Source organism: Amblyomma americanum, chromosome 1 (assembly GCF_052857255.1).
Source record: "Amblyomma americanum isolate KBUSLIRL-KWMA chromosome 1, ASM5285725v1, whole genome shotgun sequence".
Taxonomy (NCBI): Eukaryota; Metazoa; Arthropoda; class Arachnida; order Ixodida; family Ixodidae; genus Amblyomma; species Amblyomma americanum.
In genome coordinates, this window is record NC_135497.1 from 14,875,167 (window position 1) to 14,899,565 (window position 24,399).

General features: G+C 51.2%; 1 long non-coding RNA gene across 1 annotated transcript in view; it reads left to right on the forward strand.

Annotated features, from left to right (window-relative positions):
- The first annotated feature begins 1,572 nt into the window (after nucleotides 1–1,572).
- LOC144110273 (uncharacterized) overlaps nucleotides 1,573–24,399 on the forward strand; it is a 114,423-nt gene continuing 91,596 nt past the window's right edge. The window contains exon 1 of the long non-coding RNA XR_013309784.1: nucleotides 1,573–1,709. This is a non-coding gene — a long non-coding RNA (uncharacterized LOC144110273). The remainder of the gene's footprint in view (nucleotides 1,710–24,399) is intronic.

Consider the following 24,399-nt stretch of genomic DNA (forward strand, 5'->3'; position numbering starts at 1 on the left):
AAAGGCAACTACTATATGGCATTTGCACATTCGCCTGCCCTTCGTTGGTGTTCTGCACTCAAATTATTAGGGGTGGAACATCTGGTAGAGGAACTTGGGATTTTGTTCTCATCGCTGTTCATATTAACCGGACAAAAATACACGGGTCCGAATGGCCTCCGTCTATTTTAACCCTGTCCATTGTCCAGACAGCGAGTTTCCATATTAACGAGGCGTAAATACACTGAAAAAGTTTGGTCCCCAAAAAAACTGTCCATAATTCGACTTGTCCATGTTAACGGGGGCCGTATTAACGGGGCACGGCTGTAAATTTGTCACGTGAATTTTGCATGAGGAGTATTTGCACAGACTAGAGATGTATACGCAATACTTGCAGTGAAGGGGCCATTTCGACATCTGAGCCACTCCAGAGAATGTCGCGTGTCCTCACAGACCCTATTTGTCTTTTGCTACTGTTTGTGTGCTATGCATATTTCACATACATGCTTCAGGATGTCTTCCAGCCTTTGCATGAGCTCTTTAGCTTGGTGCCCAGGCACCTCCATCGAAGTAGCTGAGCATGGCTGACGGGCCTTTTCAGCTGCACTGTTGAAAAAAAAACACATCAGAACGGTGAAAACTGTTAGCTGCCTAAACAAAGGAGCACTCGAGTTTGCAGGCCTATAAACCAGTTTTGGGTATAAAATGCGTGCATTATGTATGGTAAATATCACGGAGCGCAGAAGTCCTCAAAAGTGAGCCGATGATTCACAAATAATTTTTAAAAACTTGCGCAGGTCTTTTGCGGGATTCCAGCCTTGCGACGACATTTGCCTTCATGACGTCAGTAGCGACGGCGCCGCGCCTTCCATTCTCCCCCCTCTGTACTCCGAGAGGCCGAAAGACCAGAGGTAGCCTCCGAGGGGCTACCTCTGGTCTATAAGCTGAGACATAACAGGAAGATGATGAGTTTTTAACCCCACGTAGTTCTATATAAGCTAGATGGAAAAATGTTTGCGGGAGGATTATATGTGGTTGAATATCAATGAGACTTTTGATTTTCTCGATGCCGACCGTTTCAGGGACCCTAATATAGGGAGGCCGAATGTCCCCGCACCACTCGACTCTTGACCCGGCACTTGTGTTGACACTGCGCCTTTGAACAGCCGCAGACGACGACATGTGAGCGGATAGACCTCTTTTGTTTCTACGATTGCCGTGAGTCTGTCTCTGTGTGTCTTCGTGCAGAGATATCACCCACAACCTAACACTGTTCATCCGGGGGGGGGGGGGGGGGAATTACGGACCGAGTAAGTTTCCCGGCAACAACAGATTATCGGTCGGGCCCTCATTCCCCTGGCACCTTTACTGTTCTTGTGTATATCGAGCTCCGATAAGCCTTGCACACTGACAAGGGCTTACGTCATTAACATCTAAAAAAAATTACTTCTACTCCAGATAAGAATGTGCGCTCACTTAATCAAGCGGTAATTAAATCAGCTGCAATATCTTGCTCGGTGCTCTAACGAGCAGCCAGATCATGTAGATAGTGGGTGCGCTATGGGGCATTTCTTATCCGATCGCACGACCGTACGCCCACCATTTCTCAGTCTCGCTTATTCAGAGGTTTAGTAACACGCGCGTGCAGAGCAACTTGCCAGCGAGCCCAGACCGCTCAGTGAGAGTCGCCTTCTGCTCGAACCGTCGGCTGCACCAACTTTCCATCCACGGTAACGCCTGTCCCTTTTTTTTCTTTACCAGGTTGTTCGTCTTATACCCCTGTCACACGGGCACTCTAAAGGCACTTTGAACTAATGCTCCTTTACGCTCCCAAAGGAGCACTACTTCAAGGGAGTTCGTCCGTGCTACACGGTCGCGGAACGACCTTCGCAAGAACTTTTTAGCGCCCTCATCGGCGAAAATTGTTATTTAAATTGCAAACCTCACTGCACATATAAATACATAAATGTCACATTTTTTTTAGTAAATTAGTTTTATAACCGTATTATGTTAAAGCTAGAGTCACTAAATAAAGACTTAGATTACCGTCACTGCAGCACGGCGGTAAGCAAAGGCGGCCATTTTGTTGTTTATCATTGTTGCCAGATTGCCGCTTCGGCGACCTCGCCGCTAACTTTGGCCCGGCCATTTTGTAAACAACGCTGTTAGCCACCCTGCGCTGCGGCGGGGATCGTAGCCGTACGGCATGGAAAGCGGAAAGCGCACGAAGCGTTTTCCATCATTCTGCGAGTTGAAACAGCCAACAACGCAGCAAAACGGCATCCTCGTATGCTCTTGTGCAGCTGAAATGCTGCGAGGCGCGGAATCCCTGGTCACTGAGTCGGTCACCGGCAGCACTCGCAGCGTCGCAGCACTAGGACTACCACAGTTGCCCGACTGAAAACGCATAAGCCACAAAATGGCAGCCCCCATGAACCGTCGCAGTGTAAACAAATATCACGTGATGCAAACTGACCAATGATCGTGGCGGCGGCACAGAACAATAGGAGAAAAGAGTGCCGGTACTCTAAGTCTTTATTTAGTGACTCTAGTGAAAGCAATGCAATTTTAACTGCAATAATGACATGATTTTCCAAGTACAGAGCATAACATCGCAGTGCTGGCCACACTGAGCGTGGTGAGACTGCCAGAAAACAAATGATCTTATATTTTAAAACACCACTAATCTTATGAAGTGAATTTATAAAATGAAAATTGAACGTTTCTTTTCTCAGTTTATTTATGCTGTTAACTCGCTGGGAGAGAGAGTACTCCCTTGAAGCCTCAAAGGACGAACTCGAGCTGCCTTGTTTCGAAGCTCCTTTGAGCTAGGTGTCCTTTGGCGCGTCCGTGTGGCAGCGCGCGTTCGTCCTTAGAGTAATGGAGCATTAGTTCAAAGTACCTTTACAGTGTCCGTGTGACAGGGGTATTAGAGATTATAGGTGCACGATGCAGAATGTAAATCCGGCTGCGTTAATATCTGCGATTGTATAGAGTAGGTGTTAGAGTTTATAATAATTGGTTTTTGGGGAAGGAAATGGCGCAGTATCTGTCTCGTATATCGTTGGACACCTGAACCGCGCCGCAAGGGAAGGGATAAAGGAGGGAGTGAAAGAAGAAACGAAGAAAGAGGTGCCGTAGTGGAGGGCTCCGGAATAATTTCGACAACCTGGGGTTCTTTAACGTGCACTGACATCGCACAGCACACAGGCGCCTTAGCGTCTTTCCTAAGGCGCCCAGTTCCTATTTTTTGGAGATTCGGCGGACTTTTTTCGGTGTTTATTTCAGAGCAAAATTTTCGATTTGTTTCTTTTTTTCGGAAAATTCTCTGCCGAAGAGTTATGGTTTTCTTTTCGCTCAAATAAGTGGAATCCGTGCGCGGCCAAAAGTCACATAGAGTTCATTTTGGCTTTTCTTTTGCATGTTTGCTTGACATACTTGCATTTAACGCATGCGTAAAACATGCGCAAACGTGAGAAAAAAAAAGCGATTGCAATTAAAACACATGTCTAGAACGCGTTGTGGGCGTGTTTCGGGCTGAAAACGCAATATTTAACAATAACATTTGGTTAAAAATGCTCTGAATGTAAGCATATGCAGTTAAACTCATAGGATTTCATCGTCATTTTTTGCCTTCCTGGTCGCAGCGCCTTTGGGAGCTGCGGAACACACAATTCGGTCGTTCTACACATGTGTTTTGCCCTCTGTACCCGTTTTTCACATTTTTTTCTGTACATTTCATTCTGCCCACCGCCGTCTTCAAAGCCTGTACGGCCCTGAGGGTAAAAATACATAAATAAGTATACTAGACAAGCTTATTTAAATTGGAACCATGCATTTCTAACTTATCGCCTTCACGTCAGAATCACTTGGTCTTTTTGTAATAAATGAGCAAGCACTTCTCTACGTTATTTTCGTTAGGCCGCGCCCGTTGGTTTTTGTTCACCAGTCATAGCTTCGAAAAAGATTTCTCAACATTCACGCTAGCCACCGGCAGGCTCAGTACGTGAAGAGCTGCAGGAACCAAGTCACACCCCTAGTCCGAGTGTGAGCGCCAGAATGTAATTGGCGCCGCTTTCTCGGGAACTATGTAGTTTCTGCAGTCCCAAAATTCAGACTTGATCGCCCTTCATGTGGCGCCCGTACGCGGAATGGCACGGGTTGGTAGTGGGAGAGGGGGGGGGGGGTCTGTTACTTGTGCCCCCGACGGCATCTGTACACGCTATCCATCTTTTCTTTTTGCGCCAATTGCCTCGCATATATCAGGTGTTTCAGGAAAGCTGATCAATAATTTTACAACATAGGGCTTTCGAGGTAAAGAGAAGCTTTTCTCTGCTTAGTAATACCAGCTTTGGTGGACGTCAAAAGACGGGCGAATAATTTAACTATTAAACGATTCATTAAATTCTAATAGTTAACTTTTTAACTTTTACCGATCGCCGCCTGATTGCAATTACATTTGTAGCTGGCCTTTAGTGACAGCCATATAAGTACTGTGTTTTGCGTGTTCCTGTCCCCGTTTTCTTGCGCCGTTGTATTCAATTTATGAAGCAATATCAGTTTTTAGAAAACGCGATTATCCTCGCCGCTCTGGCTCGACAAAATTGTGCCACGCCGTGCCAAAATATATGCACTTTAGAAAAGCATGCAGCCAAAGCAACCCCTCCAAGGCTCATGGCTAGTCGAAATAGCCTAATTTTGTCGAGCCACAGCTCCGAAGTTAATCGCGTTGTCGAAATTCTAAATACTAATATGGCTACTACTAAAGGCCGGCTACAAATTTCTAATTGTAATCAGGTGCCTATCGGTAATAGTCCAAAAGTTCACTTTTAGAATTTAGTTGATCATTTTACTAGTTGCCATGATTCTCTCGTTTTTTCACGTCCGCCAACACTCGTATTACTATGCCGAAAAAAGCTTCTCTTCACCTCAAAAACCCCATTTTTAAAATTAGTGATCACCTTCCCTGAAACACCTGGCACATGCCTGGCTGAAGCATTTGCCAAATTTAAGAATTTTTTGGAGAAGTACGACCTTTGTTGGAGCGTTTCACTAAGACAGCACCTTCAATGCGAGCATGCGTGTGGCTCAGGTCTGCTAACTATGATCATAAAACATCCTCGGAAATCGGGAGACCTGTCCACCGTCGCTACCACACATGGGTAGCGGATTGTTGCCTTCGTTATGAGGTATACATATGAAGGAAGCCAACAGTCACCGAAACCAAGGAATGTGGATATCCTTATTTTTTTTTTAATTTGTGTGCAGTTGATAACTAAATACAGTGCTCCCATGCCCCTCTCTATACATCTGGAGAGGTATTTCTTGTGCATCTGTGATTACTTCGGCATGGTTCTAGGAGCTGGGCAACGCTGGCGGGAAAATTCCTCACGAGGCGCGCGTCTGCCTGGAGAAGGGGATCGCAGCCTGGTATAGTGCCCTACGAAATTCTTGATCGACATCTCAGCTCTCTTCCTACTCTCGGTGGCACGAATCAACAACTGAAGGGGACAGCCGAACTGAGGAGGGCCACCACTACCGAAAACTGGAGGGTCCTGTAGTAATGACGTAATCTTAAAGTTCCTATCCAGGCGTTCGTGATGAGTTGAGTGAACTTAATGACTTGAAATTGGCTTTTATTTGCAGGAACCGATACAGATTAATTCCTGAGGGCTGCGTAAGGCTAGAAGCTGAAAAGCCTGACGAGACCTTAGCCCCCTCACACTGGTAACAGCCTGCATAAGCAAGAATAACATTTCCTGAAATTCGGACATATGTTTTACACGGTTTTCAAGTCCAACGCACGAAATACGAGAAATACACAGTAAAACATGTGGGGTTTTTAGTGGGATCAGACCCCACCCCGTGATCGCGTATGCTACCGAGCGCACGCCCACCACGGCTGGCCTTGCTCTCGAGGAACAAAGGAACGACACTCTGGCTGACGCAAACAGGAATTTATTGCTACAGCAACAATAACGCCAGCTAGCAACAAAACACGCTAAGGAATCGAGGTTGTCCGACTCACCAGCAAGCTTACGAGCGAATGTTGGCCCGCGCTAGGGCAGGTGATACTTCGCGGCCGGACGTGCCGAGATGGTGGGAGAATGTTCCTCAGTAAGATGTGGGTGCGGGCTAGTTGGTAATGCATTACGAAAAGCGCGAGAAAAAAAAAAACACGCGGACGCAAGAGAAACGAAGTATAAGCGCTAAGGGAATGTTCCTCCCCAAGAGGCCTCGACCCGCTGGCGGAGAGCAAAGCGCCGCGGGCGACACGTCCGCTCGCAAACGATGTTCCCCAGGCGAGGAGGATGATGCTCTCTCCCACGTGCGCAGCAATCACGCCGCCTGTGGCGCTGCGACGCCAGCGCCCTCTCTTGTTAGTTAAGGTAACTATACTCCGTTTCAAACATTATGTGCAACGCTGTCAAAGCTACCGCTCTTGTTTGTGCTGCCTGCGTCCGCGACCAAAAAGTAGTGCGTTATTTGTGGTGAGCGAAACATAGTAAATGCATCGCCTGTAGGCTTACCACGTGACACATTCGTGATGAGCTTAATTAAATGCACTGTTGTTGCTGACAACACACTGTCGCTTTCTCGTGCCATAGACAACTCGGGCGCAGAACAAGCGAGCAGTAACGCACCTCCCTTTATTTTCCCGTCCTGACTACTTCCGTACCCTTCAGAGCGTTGCACCTGATGTATGAAACGGAGTATAACCAGGCAAATTCACGTGGCGCGCCCCATCTTGAGGCGAGGCCATGGGAAGATGCATCGGGGGAAAGCTAACCAAAGGGGAAGTCGTGAGGGAAAGTCCCCACAAACACAGCAACACAACACAAATACATTTTGGAGGTTTTATGCTGGAATGAGGGTACAATGTATTTCTGCAGTAAAGAACTAGTTGATGTCCAGCAATATTCCTGTGTGCCTCTTCTGTGCTTTTGTCTTTTACTTAGGCTGGTGAAAAGTTTAATAACGAATCACCAACACGCCCAACTCTGTGCATTACTTGAAGACAAAGTCCTCTTGTTGAAACGTTGGCTGACAGACTAAGGCTCCCCCTCAACATTTGTTCACTTTGATTAGTGTTGTCCAGAATGCCGTTTTCCTATCCTCACTCTGCAAAGAATAGCGTACCTACGAGATAACCGCAACGAGGGAGGAAAGGGGCATCTACGAAACAAACTGCATGCTTCCATATTACTAATCCTAAAAAACATTTTGCAGCAGACCGATGAGAAACCTTGAGTTTATTATATGATATTTGCTGAAAATCGAATTATTAAAACTGCTCGAACTCAGCATCACTGCGTGCAAGCAGCCCTCCTTTCTCTGTGCTTTGTACCACCCATGTGTGAAGCATGGGTGCAACGATCAAACTTAGTTGGACAACATTCCCCTTCGAAGGCGTTCGTTGTACCGTACAGCAGCTATGAAGTAATGGCTGTACAAATTGGGGCAGTGTTTTACAGAATCCGGAGATTGTTTGTTGCAGACGATGGAAATAAGCGCAAAAAGGCGAGCTTAAGGCAGTAGTAAAAGTATAGTTAGCCCCCCCCCCCCCCCACCCCTTCTAAAAAAACAATCAAAGCCAGTTCTTTTCTTACAACTCTCGTCACTAGAACAGCGCAGCTGACGTGTTGCGGCTTACCTTCCAAGCATTTAGCGGGCCAGTACTTCTTTCAAAGCTCCTCCACTGAATTTACGTTGAATCGCGTCGTAGTTGCGCTGTGTGTCTCATGATGTACACGACACAACTGTCACATCCACCCTCTTTATTTCTTAACTCACTTCCCCGCAACTTCCCGTAGTTTTTTCCTTGGCCTTCCCTAATGTATCAAGGGCGACGACCATACAACGTTTGAACACATGCAGCACACATGCCCACAACATAAGTACTGAGGTGGCACTATACGTCCGCACAAGCAATCATCCACCTTCGCAGGCTTTCTTTAAAGATGAAAGCTCTGGATAGCACCACAGGGAGTATGTCGACACCTGTAGTGCCTAATGGCTGGCAAAACTTGAGAAATTCAGTGATGAGGATTCATCTACGAAGGTGGCCTTTACCTCACGGAAGCGTGGCGGGGCTTGGAAAAAGTGGTGGCCGCCCTGGCGCCAGCTGCAACAGCCACTGCTGAGTTTTAGAAGTTCACAGAAGGCGGCTTCTACAGTATCTGGGTCAAATATCTCATAGAGCTGTCTAAAATGTGCACAGAATGGAGGTCCATGGATACACCTTGCAGAACATTCGCAACTGGTTCGAGCCGAGCGCTGTACTTCGCTACAATGTGCAAGCAGACGATGAAATATGAGCTTGTTGTTGCGCAGTAGAGGATGTGAACTCGTTGTCTAGTTGCAGCGTTCGAGCATGATTCCGTTGGCGCGAGCTCCTCGAGTGCTTCGTCTATGGCCACGTAATGCTGAGAGAAGATCCTAATAGACTTGTATTTTGCAGACCATCTTGTCTAACACAGCATCGAAATGTTGGGCATTAATTTTCTCCGGAGCACGCTCTCGTGGAAGAAGTTTATGGTTTGTTTGATTATCCCAATCGTGTTTCGAATTTCACACACGTCGTTCGAATTGCTGATGACGAGATTTAGGTTGTGACTTGCGCAGTGGAAAAATAGTGCCTTCGGGAACTGTTTCTGTATTATTTTGACCACTCCAGCTTCATTTCCAGCCATTGTAGAGAATCCATCGTACCCCGCTCCAACGAGGTTCGAAAGAATATCAGCCCGGCATTCGTCAAAAGCTTCAAGATTGCAGCGGCGATGCAAGCGGAGTTCAATTCCTCCAGCTCTACAAATCCCAAAAACTACTCTCGAACGCACACTTAGGCTTCTGCCTTGTCAATAAAGTGAACGCCTATAGACGTCTGCTCTTTTCCTGAAATATCTGCAGTTTCGTCAGCAAGAACGGAAAAAGCAAACGCTGTATTAGCTTCGGCAACTATCTGCTCTCTCAGGATGTCGCCACAGATTGTGATGATCTGGTTCTGGACGCGGACAGAAGTGTACTTAGCATTGCCAGCAGAAGAAGCGAAGTGTTCCTGAAGTCGAGTATCTCCAGCTTCTACCCGAAAGTCAAGGAGGTCATTGAAGACTTCACTATGGGACTGCTTGCCGCGAATTGGCAAGTCATGCGTCGCGCAAAAGACACTGGCGGAAACTATTGGAAATAGTTTCTCACGATTCGTTTCAACTTACTGGTGCAGTGCTCGGTTCAGTTGCTATACAACGGGTAGCTGCTTGCCTTTCATCCCATCCCTAAAGTTCTGTGAGGCCGTCATTGCCTCCTGATGCCATCGGGATTTTACGGGATACCTGCACGCCTCGTGCTTTTTTCTGTAGTTACTGAAAGCGCGCACGATAAACCTACCTTGAGTACCCCGCTGAACATGAGGAGGAAAAGTGACGCAAAAACAACAAAAGGCGCCTTCCGCTGTCGCTGAGTACGCAAGCCAAGGGGCGTAATCTCCTAGCCATTGGTGGCGAAATGGCCTCTTTCCAGGTGTTACATCCTTCTTAAAGACGTATGTAACATTTGGCGACCATGGCTTAGTAAGAAAAAGTAACTTCAAAAGGGTACGGGATGCCAGTGAGTTTAGCTTTGCCTAGAAACTCTCCAAGTCATATTCTTGAGGCAAGTTAGTTACTTTTTTCTTGCTGTTGTATCCGGACTTCAATCCCAAGCAAGGAGAAGGAGAATCGTCTCGGCTTACTGCGTGACTGGAGCTCGCTGTTGGTGGAGTTCCTTCCATCGGCTACTGTCCGGTGATGAAAGCTTGCATCACTCTGGTCAAATGCTACACCGTTGTCACATGTCACACCAGAATACTCAGGGGCGCAGTTGGATAACGCTTCGTGAGACAACCGCTGACACTTGAAGAAGCGTCGGATGTCCATCATTCGGGACCGCGCGAGACAAAGCTGGCTATGGAGTTCCTCGTGGTTGATAGTGTTAGAAATATATAAACATTGATTTGGAAGAACAGTTCAACGCGTATGCTGAAAACAAAAAAAAATGGCTGTATGTACAACGAAAACTTATTTACAGGATAAATGCACGCTCGCAGCTTCATACACCTCGCTCGATCTTACTCGCGCATCCGCACAGTCGAGCAACCATGCACACACTCCTCGCCGCTCGCCGCTCTCTCGTCCGCTTTCTCGATTGTTATCAGCTCCTTTGACAACCGGCCACTTAAAAACAAAGAAGCCCAAACAAACACAGAGGCGCGCGCACGTGCAATGTTCCTGAGTGCGCACTTTGGGGGTGAAAGGAACGCCGCTCGACTTTCGAGGAGAAGGGACACTCGCCACTCGGGTCGTGAAATTTGTTTTGTGTGTTTTTATGGGGTTTAGAGTCCCATAACGACTCAGGTTATGAGGTACGCAGTAGTGGATAGCTGCAAATAATGTCGACCACCTGGGTCTCTTTACCGCGCACTGACATCGCTCAGAACATGGGCGCATTCTGCCTTTCGCCTCCATCAAAACGCGGCCGCATCGGCCGGGATCCAACCCGCGTACTCGGGCTCAGCAGTCGAGAGCACTACCCGCTGAACCACCGCGCCGAGGCTACGGTCGCAAAATGTAAGGGAGACACTCAAAGAAACAAACATATACGCACGGAAAGGACGTCATGTAAAGGGCTCTCGATAACAATAGCGTTCATACGAGGTGGATGGGTCGCGGGTCACACCGAAGATTAGAATAATGGCAGGCAGTAACGTTAAATGCCGCATTGGAATGTTACCTTAATGGTAAAAATTATTACACAACATTATGTATTATAAAGAAAGCATTAGTTCAACATCCAGAGTGCACAGTATTTTGATATAGTGACTTTTTAAGGTCAATATATTGTTAAAAATTACCATCCAATGTTATATGTGGTGCCAAAACATTATGTTAATGTTCCAAATGAACATTGTTCTAATACAGTCCTCTAAACATTATTACAATGTTGGAATCATAAATATAAACAAAAGTGCAATATGTTTGTCCCAGACCTTTCATCACTGTTTTACAGTAAATATAATATTCGATTAGCGGTATGTTGCAACTAAATCTCTTATATTGTGCCTGCCATACATTCTATGCACAGCTCCAATGTTTTGTTAGGAAGTTTTCTTTATTACCCATTCGTCACTATTACTCACCAGCCACCCGTTGGTAACGGATGTATAGGCTTGACACGACAGTACCCGCTCGGAGGCGAATGTATGATTTGCATGCTGTGCTGTGTGTGGAGCTCAAGTGCCGCCCCCGTCGTTCGTCTTTGAAAAGTGTCAACTTATGTACCGTCACAACTGGTGGACCCGCATGCTCGTGGGAGGTTGCTTTAACATTTTAGAGAACGTTGCATTTATTTTTTATTGATTTTATATAGTGCTATACAAACGTTAAATATATAACATTTCAAAAACATTAGAAAAGGTACATCAAGAGCTTACAATTAACTCTCGACTAAAGCGAAAAAACGTAACATTGTTATAATGTTTCGGTCCTACATGGCATCAATATCAGTGGATATGGGTCCAAGATGTGGCGGGCAGTAGCTTACGATTTTTTAGTGCGCGATAGCAATCGCCTCATCTGGGTTGAAATATGTTTGACCTTCTATCCCATTTTTTCTCCTATCATTTTTCTCATGCCCTGACTTTGTTGATGACCATTTGTGTATTTTCCAGCTAGCACCAACACATTATAGCAATGTTACATTTTGATTCGTCGAACATTAATTCAATGTTCTTAATGTATTTGAAAGTCCGATTCTTGTTCGGGTTACATTCATTTTCATTAGTGTATGACACCTATCCCACAGAAGTGGCGTCGCTCTATCTTTCTTTCTTTATTCTATTCTTTAAAGAATAAAGAATAAAGAAAGAAAGATAGATAGAGCAGCGCCACTCTGCCGGAGACGAGCCTGCCAAGGATCCACCCAAAGGGTTTCTCATTGTACAACGATGCACGTGCTGAGAAACACGTGGCCGTGTCGGCTCTTCTTGTGGGAAGATGGTCGGAATCATTTACTCGCTGCCGCCGCTGTGGCGAGGAATCTCACGCCGGAGGGGCACTCAGGCAAATGCACATTCACAATGGTTGCCGGTTCGGTGGCCGGCGTACGAACGTATCCTGATTATAGCGAGCGACGAAGGCGAAAACAAGATGCCCTGTGCACTGTCTGCCTCCGTGTCGCTATCTCTCTAGAGATCAAAGAAACAGACACCCATCTCAAGACGGCTCGAAACACATGCTCGCCGGTGCCCCTGTATACATGCAACAGGTCGCCCTTCAGCAGAGCTAACGATGGCGTCGTTTGAGAACGGCGGAACGACGCGTGCCCGGACGCGGCACTTCGCAGGCGTCACCCAAAGCGTGGAAGCAGAGCTGCTTTTACCCTTTTGGCTGAGCGCACCAGCGCCCCGCCAAAAGGGTAAAAGCAGCTCTGCTTCCACGCTTTGGGTGACGCCTGGAATAGAAGGCTCCCGACAGGAGAAGGCTCGAATGCCTTTTCAGGAAAGAGGGATCTTGTATTCGGTCACGGTGTACGAACATAATGTACCGTTTATTTGGTTTTACTTTGCTTTCTGTTATTGGCCGGGCGCTTGGTTTGAGGCTGTAGTGTGGCGGCCGCTTCGAAAGCAGGATCTGCTCGTTGTCGGTCTCCTCGGCTCCCTGTCAAGTCGCTGACTCGCTGGTCATTAAGAGCGTCCTGGCGTTTGCCAGCGCCCGTTCTCGAAGAGTGCCGGCTATGTTTTATGGCCGTCATTCCCCCACTTTTGCTGTTTCATTTGCTTTTACTAGTTCTCGCCGAAGCCTAGCTGCGGCGTTCCTTTGTACCTGTTTTTATTACAGTACGGAAAAAGCTCGCGGACCTCCATTTTTGGTGCTTCTCTCGAGAAATAACGTTGCCTCCTTCCCTTTTCTCCGGCAAATCATACCGTAGACACACTGTAGCCGCTTTCATGGCAGTGTGGCTCTCTGGGGGTTTACACTGTATATACAAAATTGTCCGAAGCGCTTGACAATCGTTCTCATAACCAGAAAATGAAGCAAAGCATAGACTGCTATGAATTACACCATTCCATTAATAAAGAAGCTTATTTAATTGACTTTTCTATTTTTATAGGTAGCCATACACAAAATTTATTTGCGGTTGCATTTATCTCCATGGGACCAAAATAATTATGTGGTTCAATAAAACTTGTTGCTGGGCGAGTTGGTGACACATGTTTGAAAAAAAAAGATGTGTAGCAATAGAAACGAGCACGGGAGGGAGACACAAGGACGAACGCTACTAACTGGCTTTATTTTCCGTAACACATGTCAGTACATGCGTGTACACATCGCATGCGCACATGACACTAGGGCGGCTCTGGGCTTCTTGGCAGAAAAAAGAAAGGAAATTTGATTACATATCTACAATCGAAGAAAGAACGAGTACCAAAATGTATCATCTGCGAAAAAGGGGAAGAGAGAGGGGGGGGGGGGCAAACAGGGAATGAAGATGCACCTGCAGAAAAAAAAACGAAAGAAAAACCAGCACACACTTTTTTAGGCGGTGTGCTTCTTACAGAAACCTTTCCAGAAAAGCGCGCTCGGATGAGAACAAACTTATTGACGCGTGGTGGTGGTGGTAGTGGTTTTATTAAAAATAATAGTAAAAAGGAAGGAAAAGATTCTTGCTAGCCCCGGCATCTGGCATCGATACTGAAGCACCTGAGCTGGAGCAGCGGAAATAAAGGACAGCAGCCAGAATGGAGAAATGAAATGAAAGATGTGAGGGGACAGGAATAGAGGACCGGGGGAGAAGTAATATGTACAAACTATTTACACAATAAGTAATGTGTCGAGGTTGTGCGCGTGATTAGTTCATTTTAGAGGAATTAAATCACACACGCGCACAGCACTGTGTAGGTTACAACAGGAGTGGGGCGTCCAGTTATTAATCGTTCAAGGTAGAACTCGCGGAGCGTTCGGTCACTGCGTGTAACCACCTGACGGAGAACAGACGGGACGTCAAGCCCGTGTGTTCGAGGAATGCACAGAGGCTCACCAAAGTTCGCTCACGAGTGCGCGCACTGCCCTGCGGCCACAATAGCGTCTTGATGGAGTCTGGTAGTATGCCCTGCGCCCTATATGCCGCGAGCATATCGCGACGAGCATCGGCGAACGCGGAGCAGCGAAGGAGCAGATGTTCTAGTGTTTCCACTGCACCGCATCCGTCACACACATCATTCGTCGCGATTCCGTGACGCACCCGTCGTTCCCCGGGCCACACGCAGCCAATGCGCGCGCGGAGGATCATTGCACGTTGCGACCGTGTAAGTGCGCGACAGCCGGTGACACTGTCGATGCGCTCACCTCCCGCGATGCGTGGGTCGGGGTGCTGCTTTCGGAGATGGTCGTGAATGGCCGCACGCACGTCCTCCAGCGCAAGGGGCAGATCGCTGGCAGGTAGTTGGTGTGCAGCGGTCGCGAGGTCGTCAGCTTCTTCGTTGCCGGCGATGCCGCAGTGACCGGGCACCCACTGTGCACGCACGGCACAACCTCTCTGCGCGAGGCGCTCGATGCGCGAGCGAATTTCCCGCACTAGTGGGGTACCGCGGCCGTTAGATTGCAGGCGGCTGAGGGCGGCGCGGGAGTCGCACAGCAGAGCACTCCTGGGCGGCGGAGGGCCGAGGGTGAGCAGCAGGTCCAGCCCGAGCCGGATCCCCATCAACTCCGCCGTGGTGGAGGAGCCCAGGAAGGTTGCGTGTTGCTGGCTGTGCAGTCGCAGGGCGGGGATGGTGGCCGCCGCAGCAAGGGAGCAGCTGTCGCGGGCCATTGAGCCGTCGGTGTACACGAGGAGATGGTCCTGGAGCTCCTCGTGTATGACGGCTCTGGCCAGCTGCTGCACAGCGCAGAGGGGTGTGCTCCGCTTTCCCGCGATGCCGACGATCTCTCGCTGTACCTCCGAGGCAGCAGGCCAGGGCGCGCAGGAGCCGTAGGGGGGTGGGCCTTGGGTCAATTGCTCATACTCGAGCAGCGCCGCGCCCATTCGTGAGCGCGGGTGCGAGCGCATACGCTGCAGCAGCGAGCCGCCGTCCGGTGCGCGGTGAAGCCGGTCGATGTGATTCAGTGCCCTGCGCGCTGCTTGGAGCTCAAGGGGCCACGCTCCTGCCTCGGCCAACGTTGCGGCGCACTGCGAGTTTTTGGGCAGGCCTAGGCACACGCGCAGGGACTTGCGGTGCTGAAGCTCGAGCTTCTTCCAGCACGGCTTGCGCACCGTGACGAGCGGCAGCGCATAGAGCGCCGCCCCCAAAGCTGCGGCATTGTATAGACGCAGCGCGGCTTGCTGGGAGATGCCCTGGCCTCGAGCGGTGAGCTTGTGCACGGCGGCGGTGATCCTCTTCATCTGCAGACAGGCCTTGGTCGCCGCGGGGCGGAAGGAAAGGCGCCATTCGATGTCCAGGCCAAGGTACCGCACCGATTTACGCCAAGGAATCGGAGTCCCGTCCAGTGACAGTGGCGCAAGGTGCGCGCGCGAGCGCGAAACGCAGGCCATGGCCACCGATTTGTCCGCGCTCAGCGACAGACCAAGGCCGCGCAAGCTGGCATCGATTGCGGTCAGGGCTCCCTGAAGGCACCCCCGCACGCGGAACGCCTCGCCCGGTAGTCCCCGGCACCACAGAGCTATGTCGTCTGCATATATGGACATGTACACATGGTGTCGCCCGCTCGTGGGGAGGGAGGCCGGCACCACCGACATGGCCACATTAAACAGAAATGGTGATAGGACAGAGCCCAGCGGCACGCCCATGTCGACCGGGCGAGGCTTCGAGAGCTTACCCCCTACTCGTACGCGCATGGTGCGCCCGCTCAGGAAGCCATGAACGTATCGCAAAAGGCGCCCGCTCACACCGGCCCCCTCAAGCACCGCGAGAATTGGTGCGCGGTGAACGTTGTCAAAAGCGCCCGAGACGTCCAGCAGCAGCAGCAGCAGCGCAACCTGGCCTGCCGCCCTGGCATGCTCCAGCGCTGTAACAACGTCCGATATAGAATCAGCCGTGCACCGCATCCCACGGAAACCCGTCTGCCGCTCGTCAAACAAATCAGCCTCCGCAGCCCGCTCGTTCAGACGCTGCAACGCCATATGCTCCATGAGCTTACCTGCCGCCGATGTTAATGCCACTGGCCGGTATCCGCTCAGCTCCGTAGGTGGGCGCCCTGCCTTTCGGATGGGACAAACGACCGCGGTTCGCCAATCCTCCGGTAGCTCCCCGCGTTCCCACACCAGGTTGATCTGCTGCAGGAGGATCTGTCGTTGCTGCGCATCCAGGTTTCGCAGCATTTGGTATGTCACCCCGTCCGGTCCGGGCGCCGAGCGGCGGCGGCAGCGCTGCAGCGCATTGTTCAATTCCGCCGCGGTGAACGGCGCATCACATGGACCTTCCGAGGCGACGGGCGAGGGACTGGCGTCGCTTCTGGGGCTCTCAGGAGCAGCTATGTTAGCGGCGTTTGCGGGGCTGGGCGGCGCGAACCGATCGGCAAACCGCTCTGCCAATTCTACAAAGCTGAGCCCGCTGGAGATTGCGAGGGCGGCCAGCGGTTGACGGTTTGCCTGTGGTTCGGTGATGCGCCGCAGGGTGTCAAACAGCCTCCGCGAGCTGACATCTTCCTCCATCCTTTGGCATAGTGAAGCCCACTGCCGGCGGTACAGCTTGTTGGCGTGGCGGCGCGCTGCTGCGTCCAAGCGGTTGTAGACAGTCCAGTCGGCGGCTCTGTCAGTCCGTCGCGCCCGTCGCTCTGCGCGATCTCTCTTCTCGCGCAGATTGAGCAGCTTCATATCAGGTGTGGGCTGCCCTGCCCTTACCTCTGCTCGTTGGGTGGCTCCGAGAGCGCTTCGGACTAGACTTGAAAAGAAATCTGCGCCAGTGGCCGCCGCCTCGTCGACCGCCCGCCTGAACGCACTCCAGTTGGTAATGGAGTAGGCACGTTTGGGGCGCGCCTCCATCGCAGTGGGTTCAATTAGGATGGAGTAATGATCCGAGCCCCAGAGAGATGGTGATCGGCGCCATGTCGCCTCGATGCCTCTGGATGCGAAGGCAACGTCGATGCAGGAGCCGGTTGTTCCGCGTCGTCGAAAGGTGGGCTCGCCGGTGTTCAAGGGGGTGAGTCCCAGCTGCGTTGCTGCGTCGTGCAGGTCGTCTCCCCGCGCGGAGTGGCGCGCACTGCCCCACGCACTATGGTGGGCGTTAAAATCACCACAGATGATTTGGCGCGGGGCACAGCACGAAGACACAGCACGAAAACACAGCGCGTTCCACGCGACAGCTGGACGCACATAAACACTGGCCACCGACGTGTCAACACCACCGACGCGCACTGTCACCACCACGCACTCCTGGGCGTCAGATGTCGCCGCCGCCGAGCCGACGAGGGTGTGCTGGACGTCCTGCCGCACGTATATCGCGCACCTTGATTTCCCGGGGCGATGAGATGTGACACAACAGGGCACTGCAGCACAGGTGGGTTCCTCGCACGTGGTGGCTGAGTGGTAGCCAATGTAGCCAGGTAGCCGCATCTGGGGCTCCCCGTCATGTGAACGTACGTACGTCTCCTGCAGCGCGATAACTTCCGGCAAATCCTGTGCGATGCGAACTCGCATTTCGGCGTACCGCACCGCAAGCGAGCGCACGTTCCACTGCAGGATGGATGGTATGCGGGAGGGAGTCCGGCGGCTAGCCATCATGCTGGCTTATCTGTGCGGGAGCACCCGCTGCTTCTAAGCAAGCCCGGTGTCCATCGGTGCCCTCCGGGAAAAGTGCGCTGAGGGCGCGCAACGCCAGCTTTAGGCGCGCGATCTCCGCGTCCCGTGCGTCAGGGGGCTGGCCGTGAGAAGCGGCCGCAGGCTCGGGCCGCGCTGTACGGGACGCCGGGCAACCGGATCGCCGCTGCCGCTGCCGGCGCTGCCGTTGCTTCTGTGTCTGCTGCTGCTGCTGCTGCTGCTGCTGCTGCTGCTGCTGCTGCTGCTGCTGCTGCTGCTGCTGCTGGGGTGTTCCCCTGACGACCTGCGCATAAGAAAGAGCGCGCGGCGTCTGCTGATGTTGCTGGGCTGGGGCCGCTGTCTCAGCCTGGACGACGGCTCGGACAACCCGCCTGGACATCGGGGCCATGGATGTGGCCATTAAAGTGGCCACGTGACGCTCTCGCTGCCAGTGCGGGCACGCTGGGTCAATGGCTGCGTGCCGCCCCCCGCAGTTAATGCAGCGGGGCTTGCTCGCGCAGGTACCAGGCTCGTGTGGCCCGCCGCAGCACGTGCAACGGGCAGGAGCACGACACACCTCAGTGGCATGCCCCAGGCTGGCGCACTTGGCACACTGGAGCGGCCGGGGACGGCAGGGGCGGACCGCGAGCCTGCGCTTGAATATGGTGATGAACGCCGGGGGTGTCAGCGCCGCAAAACGGAGAGCGAGTGTGCTGCCCGACAGAGACGCCGACACCATCGGTACCGTTGACTCCGCCGCCGCTAGCAGCTCCTCCGCCGTCCTGCGCCCGTCCACACCGAAGACCAGGCCGGAGCTTTGATTCCGAGGAGGAGGCTCCTTGGCGCAGACCAGCACGCCGCGGATGACGGCCGTGGCTAGCAGGGCCTGGAGAGCATCGCTGCTCCCCGCGTCCACTGCCACCACATTCCGCCGCATGTTTACCCGGACGGCGAGGACGCCCGGGCGGGATCCGATCTCCTCGGCCAACTCCCAGCCCTGTTCCCTGGTGAAGGCGGTGCCCCGGTTCGCCGGCCGAAACAGCACCGTCCCCACCAGGCTGGACGGGACCTCCACGGCAGCCGCGGCTCGCTCCAGGGCAGCCCTCCGACGCCGCTGCGCCTTGGTAGTGATAATGCGCCACGGGACCAGGCTGGCCCCAGCATCTGCGTCGCCGCTGCCTGCGGGGCATTGCTGCGGCGCGCCGCGGAGTTGGGCGCGCTCGGTGCCAGCAGACGAAGCCCCAGCCGCAGCCTCGTCTCGTGCGGCGGGATTTGGTGAGGTCGCACCCGTTTTTCTTCCGGACGCCGTCGCCCCACCAGCAACAGCAGCAGCATCAGCAGCAGGCTGGAGGTGGGCTCCATGGGGCTCGTGCTGGGAAGGCCCTGCTCCTTCGAGTGTGGAGGGAGAGGGAACAGTGACGGTGGGGGGCCTTCGAGCTTCCCGCTTGGCCACCGCGATGTCCCTTTTGGTTTCCGAGTCCCTCTCCTCCTCGGACCCCGTTGAGCGTCGCCGTTTCCGGAGAGCAGACTCGTCCATTGGGGTGCACATGCTCTCCTCGGCTGCAGGTGTCCGCGGTGAGCCCGCAGCAGCAGCATCAGGGGGAGAGGGCATCACAGCCGGTTCCCCAGGAGCAGAAATGGCGGCAGGAAGCGCAGGGGGTGGCCAGAAATGGCGGGGAGGGAGCCGCCATGGAGTTCTGCGTCTGGTGAGCGAGCGCCATGGCGTCCCGCAAGGCTAGAACGCGTGGGTCCGCCGGCGACACGTCCAAGGTCCCGATGACGGACTCAAGGTTCTCCGAGGTGGTGATGAGCGCCGCCGTCAGGCACCTCACCGTGTCCCGCAGATCAGCGATCTCGGCCTGCATTCGCCGAATGGTGCTGGACGACCTTCCTCTGGACGGCGTTCGTCTCCGTGATCGTGAGCGAGAGCGGCCTGCCCTGCGTTGCTGATTGTCACCGCCAAACACAGGCCTTCGCTCGTTCACGGTCTCTGTGGCCTCCATGGGGAGACCCCGCAACGCCGCGAAGCCTTAGGCCCAGCGTCCGAAGCAGCAGAGAGCTAAAAAACACGGCCGCTCGCTTCGAACGCCCACCGAAGACACAAGCCAGTGTAAAGGCAGTTTCCTCGGCAGTCTCTGGGTACCTTGAAAGCTGTACCTGAGTGACCAATAAATTTCTTTCAATGCACCTTAAATTTAGGGCAGTGGCCGGTTTCATTAACAAATTGATGCAGCACATTAAAAGGAATGTTACATAACAAAGACAGACAGTTTAATTTTATAATCTGTGTATATTAATTCTTGATTTGCTGATGCACGGCACCAGCATTTGTGTGCTGGTGACGGCAGCATGCTTTACGAAACTGCTTGGGAAGTAGATTAATTCTCAGTCAAATATCCGTCTGATGCAGCTCTGATAAAGAGAGCACAGCTTTCTAAGCTGGTCTGGAAGTGTATGATTTAGCAATCCATTCCTTTCAAAAAAGAAACGAAATGAGAAGGTGGACCTCTATAAAAATAGAATTACAGAATACGCCCAGCCTTCCTACATGCTTAACAACACATTCTGCACGATGCACGAACACCTCCACTCTGCTATCACGATCAGCTCACCTATTGACGCGTCGCTGATGCGCTTTTCTGGAAAGGTTTCTGCAAGAAGCACACCGCCTAAAAAAGTGTGTGCTGGTTTTTCTTTCGTTTTTTTTCTGCAGGTGCATCTTCATTGCCTGTTTGCCCCCCCCCCCCTTCTCCCTTCCCCCTTTTCGCAGATGATACTGACATCTGTTACGGGAAATAAAGTTAGTTGTTAGTAGCGTCCGTCCTTGTGTCTCCCTCCCGTGCTCGTCTCTTTTGCGCTACATCTTTTTTTCTGGAAAATTATGTGGTCCCACCTCAATTCATTTAAATGAATCGCATGATGACACTACTGGCCTCGGCTTTCAGTGCACTACAAGCGTACAAGCTTTTTGAGGGGCGGATATATATAGGCTCGGTTTGGGTGGCGGGTTGGCCGAAATTTCGTTATTTTGGCGAGGAGTGTTCACAAGCAAATGTGACGCCACGGGAAGGTGTCGCACTTTTCTTACTAACTGTGGCGGTCTATACTTTTTCCTAAATGTAGCCGGCAATTTATGAGAAAGCGGAAGTTAGCGCGATAATATACTGCGTAGATCTCGAAGTTCAAGACAGCTTTCCTCTCAGAATTGTTCGCTATCTTCAGCCTGCCATTCTTTCACTTCGACGCCATCACCAGCAAGATAACGTCATAGTGTGTAGAGTGCAAAGTTTGCTCGCAATCCTGAATGGCGCTTCTACGGATATGAGGAGCCTGAGTGTGCTAATCAACTTTTTAGCTCGAGCGAAAAAATTTATTGTCCAAATTTTCAGGGGGGTGCAGCCGCCCCCTCTAAATATCTACAGTGCTAAGGGCTCTTTACACAAGTGGTCTGGTCTTTAAAAACATCACAATGAGCCATCATTGTACAGGTATCACATATATGCAAATGACATTTCAGTGCACAATTCGTGGTTTCTACACGAGCTGGCTTAAACCAGCTTCATTATGCGCTTATTTGGAATACAAGGAAGGAAAAAATGAGCTACACTCGCCAAACTTCCTAATACGGAAGGATGGGCGTGGACGCACCTCTATCGCTTACAACAATGAACCTTGTTGACCAGCAGAGGAGGAAGGCCCCCTCACCCAACACGACGAGTTCTTCGTTCAAGTGTTTCAGCATCAAAGTTCCAAGGTGGTACAGTAAATGGAACATTGCTTTCTGCGGACGTCCCCGCAAGACTGCAAGTCCCCCGCCCCCCTTTTCCACAGTACATAAGCACCTACACACATTATTAATTCAACAAAGAAATCGCGACTGCGACTCTGCCACCGCATGCGCACCTGGAACATGCGTCTCTTCTCCTTCAGGTAGTTACACGCAGTGACCGAACGCTCCGCGAGTTCTATACCTTGAACGATTAATAACTGGACGCCCCACTCCAGTCGTAGTCAACACAGTGCTGTGCGCGTGTGTTTTTATTCATCCAACATGAACTAATCACGCGCACAACCTGGACACGTTTCTTATTGTGTAAATAGTTTGTGTATACTACTTATCCCAACATCCTCTCTTCCTGTCCCCTCACGTCTTTCACTTCATTTATGCATTCTGCCTGCTATCCTTTATTTCCGCTGCCCCACCTCAGGTGCTTCAGTATCGATGGCAGATGCCGGGGCTAGCAAAAATGTTTTCCTTCCTTTTTACTATTATTTTAATAAAAATCAACTTACTAATACAACATGCGCGCTACCAAGTGCCAGAAAGTGCGTGCGACTTGGCATTCAAAAACGGCCTGGTTCAGAGTTTCAGTTCGACCCCATTGCGGACATGAGGTCGAGGGCGCGACGCCCCACGTCGCAAGGCGGTTAGCTGTGGGTAACGCTTCCCATTCGCGAAGCCAGGTAAAATTGGATACATGAGCGGGGAGAGAGGCAAAGATTTTTTGCTTACCCCTTTTGCGCACTTTCCTTCGCTTGTCTACATTAAGGGTGCGAAACGCTACGTATTCGCAAGTTTCACGCGCGGACAATTCTTTCAAATCACAATCCGGAAGCGTACCTTCAAGAAATTGTAAGGATCGCAAGACATATGCATAGAAAGCTGGCGACGTTCCAGCCGCAGGGCCTTTCCAATTTGATAACTTAAAGAAGCGACGCGATGTTCCCATCAAATATGCGGTGAGTGCTCTTCCTCGGTGCGGTGTGTCTGAGATAAGGTCCCACATGGCCCTTAAGGCCAATACGCGACACGTCACTTCAAGATCCGGGATGATGAAGCCACCCATGTCGGTGGGCAGGCGGACAAAAACTCTTGCAACGCTCTCTGCGTGTCCACCTTAGAAGAAAGATCCACACGCTGTGGCCAGCCTCTGGAGGACGCGGCGAGGACGGCGAGCTATTTTTGCGACGTAGATGAAGGAAGCTGTTATGCTTGTTCTGATAAGATAAGCTCGATAACGTGATGAGCTTGATACCTATATATGAGTCAGATAACAAGTGAGACTGGCTGACATGCAATGCTAATGTCGCTGGCAGGTACTAGCTACGCTACAGCACGCTTTCACAACCACCGCTACAAGATGTGCTGGTTTAACTGGCATATTCAGTTTATATGTTTATTAAGGTTGCAAGGGAACGGTTCCTCCAATAATAAATAACAATGCATTCTATAAATTGCATCGAATGGTTAATCGGACGAAATGGGTTTTAATTGCAGTTCAGTGTAGTGCAAACGAATGTTGCAATATTTTATTAGAATAATGGCAGAAGCGCCCCATGTCGACACGAGAAACGCTCGGCCTGGTTGCTGAGAGCACCGAAAGACGGTGTCAGGGCTTAGGGGAAAACTGGAAAGGAGGAAGAGGTAAACTTTATTAAAGAAGAGGTAATAATAATAATAATTGGTTTTTTGGGGAAAGGAAATGGCGCAGCATCTGTCTCATATATCGTTGGACACCTGAACTGCGCCGTATGGGAAGGGATAAAGGAGGGAGTGAAAGAAGAAAGAAAGAGGTGCCCGTAGTGGAGGGCTCCGGAATAATTTCGACCACCTGGAGATATTTAACTTGCACTGACATCGCACAGCACACGGGCGCCTTAGCGTTTTTCCTCCATAAAAACGCAGCCGCCGCGGTCGGGTTCGAACCCGGGAACTCCGGATCAGTATCCGAGCGCCCTAACTACTGAGCCACCGCGGCGGGTTAAAGAAGAGGTCTTAGGCGCGGGTTGGGGGGACGTTCCCCTCCCCGCGGTGGGCTCCTCCTCTAGGGTTGACGCCAGGTGGCTGACCGACGATGTCGTTCGGCGACCTGTTCGGCCCGTTCCGTGACTCGGAGTTGAACCTCCGGGCCCGAGCTGAGCAGTGCGGCCTTGAAAATTGGAAATAAAATTTTATAAACCAAATTTTAAATCGCCCGGTGAGAAAGGTTTTTTTTTCTGTATCCCGTGCCACACCCAGGCGCAAATCACCCCGCCGCGGTGGCTCAGTGGTTAGGGCGCTCGACTACTGATCCGGAGTTCCCGGGTTCGAACCCGACCGCGGCGGCTGCGTTGTTGTGGAGGCAAAACGCTAAGGCGCCTGTGTGCTGTGCGATGTCAGTGCACGTTAAAGATCCCCAGGTGGTCGAAATTATTCCGGAGCCCTCCACTACGGCACCTATTCTTCCTTTCTTCTTTCACTCCCTCCTTTATCCCTTCCTTTACGGCGCGGTTCAGGTGTCCAACGATATATGAGACAGATACTGCGCCATTTCCTTTCCCCCAAAACAAATTATTATTATTATTATTATTATTATTATTATTATTATTATTATTATTATTATTATTATTATTATTATTATTATTATTATTATTATTATTATTATTATTATTATTATTATTAAACGCTCCGTCTTCTTTTTTGTTGTCGAAGGCATCTCGCCCTCGGATGAGAAAATGCTGCTACAGACACTCCAATACAGGCGACGAAACGAACTGAACCAACTACTACGGGGTGCGCAAGGCCGACGCGGCTGAGCTTACCGCGCCGCTACTAGCAGCGCCACATTCCTCCTGGCGGCATCGGTGCGCAGAGGGGTCACGCGCGGCCGACAG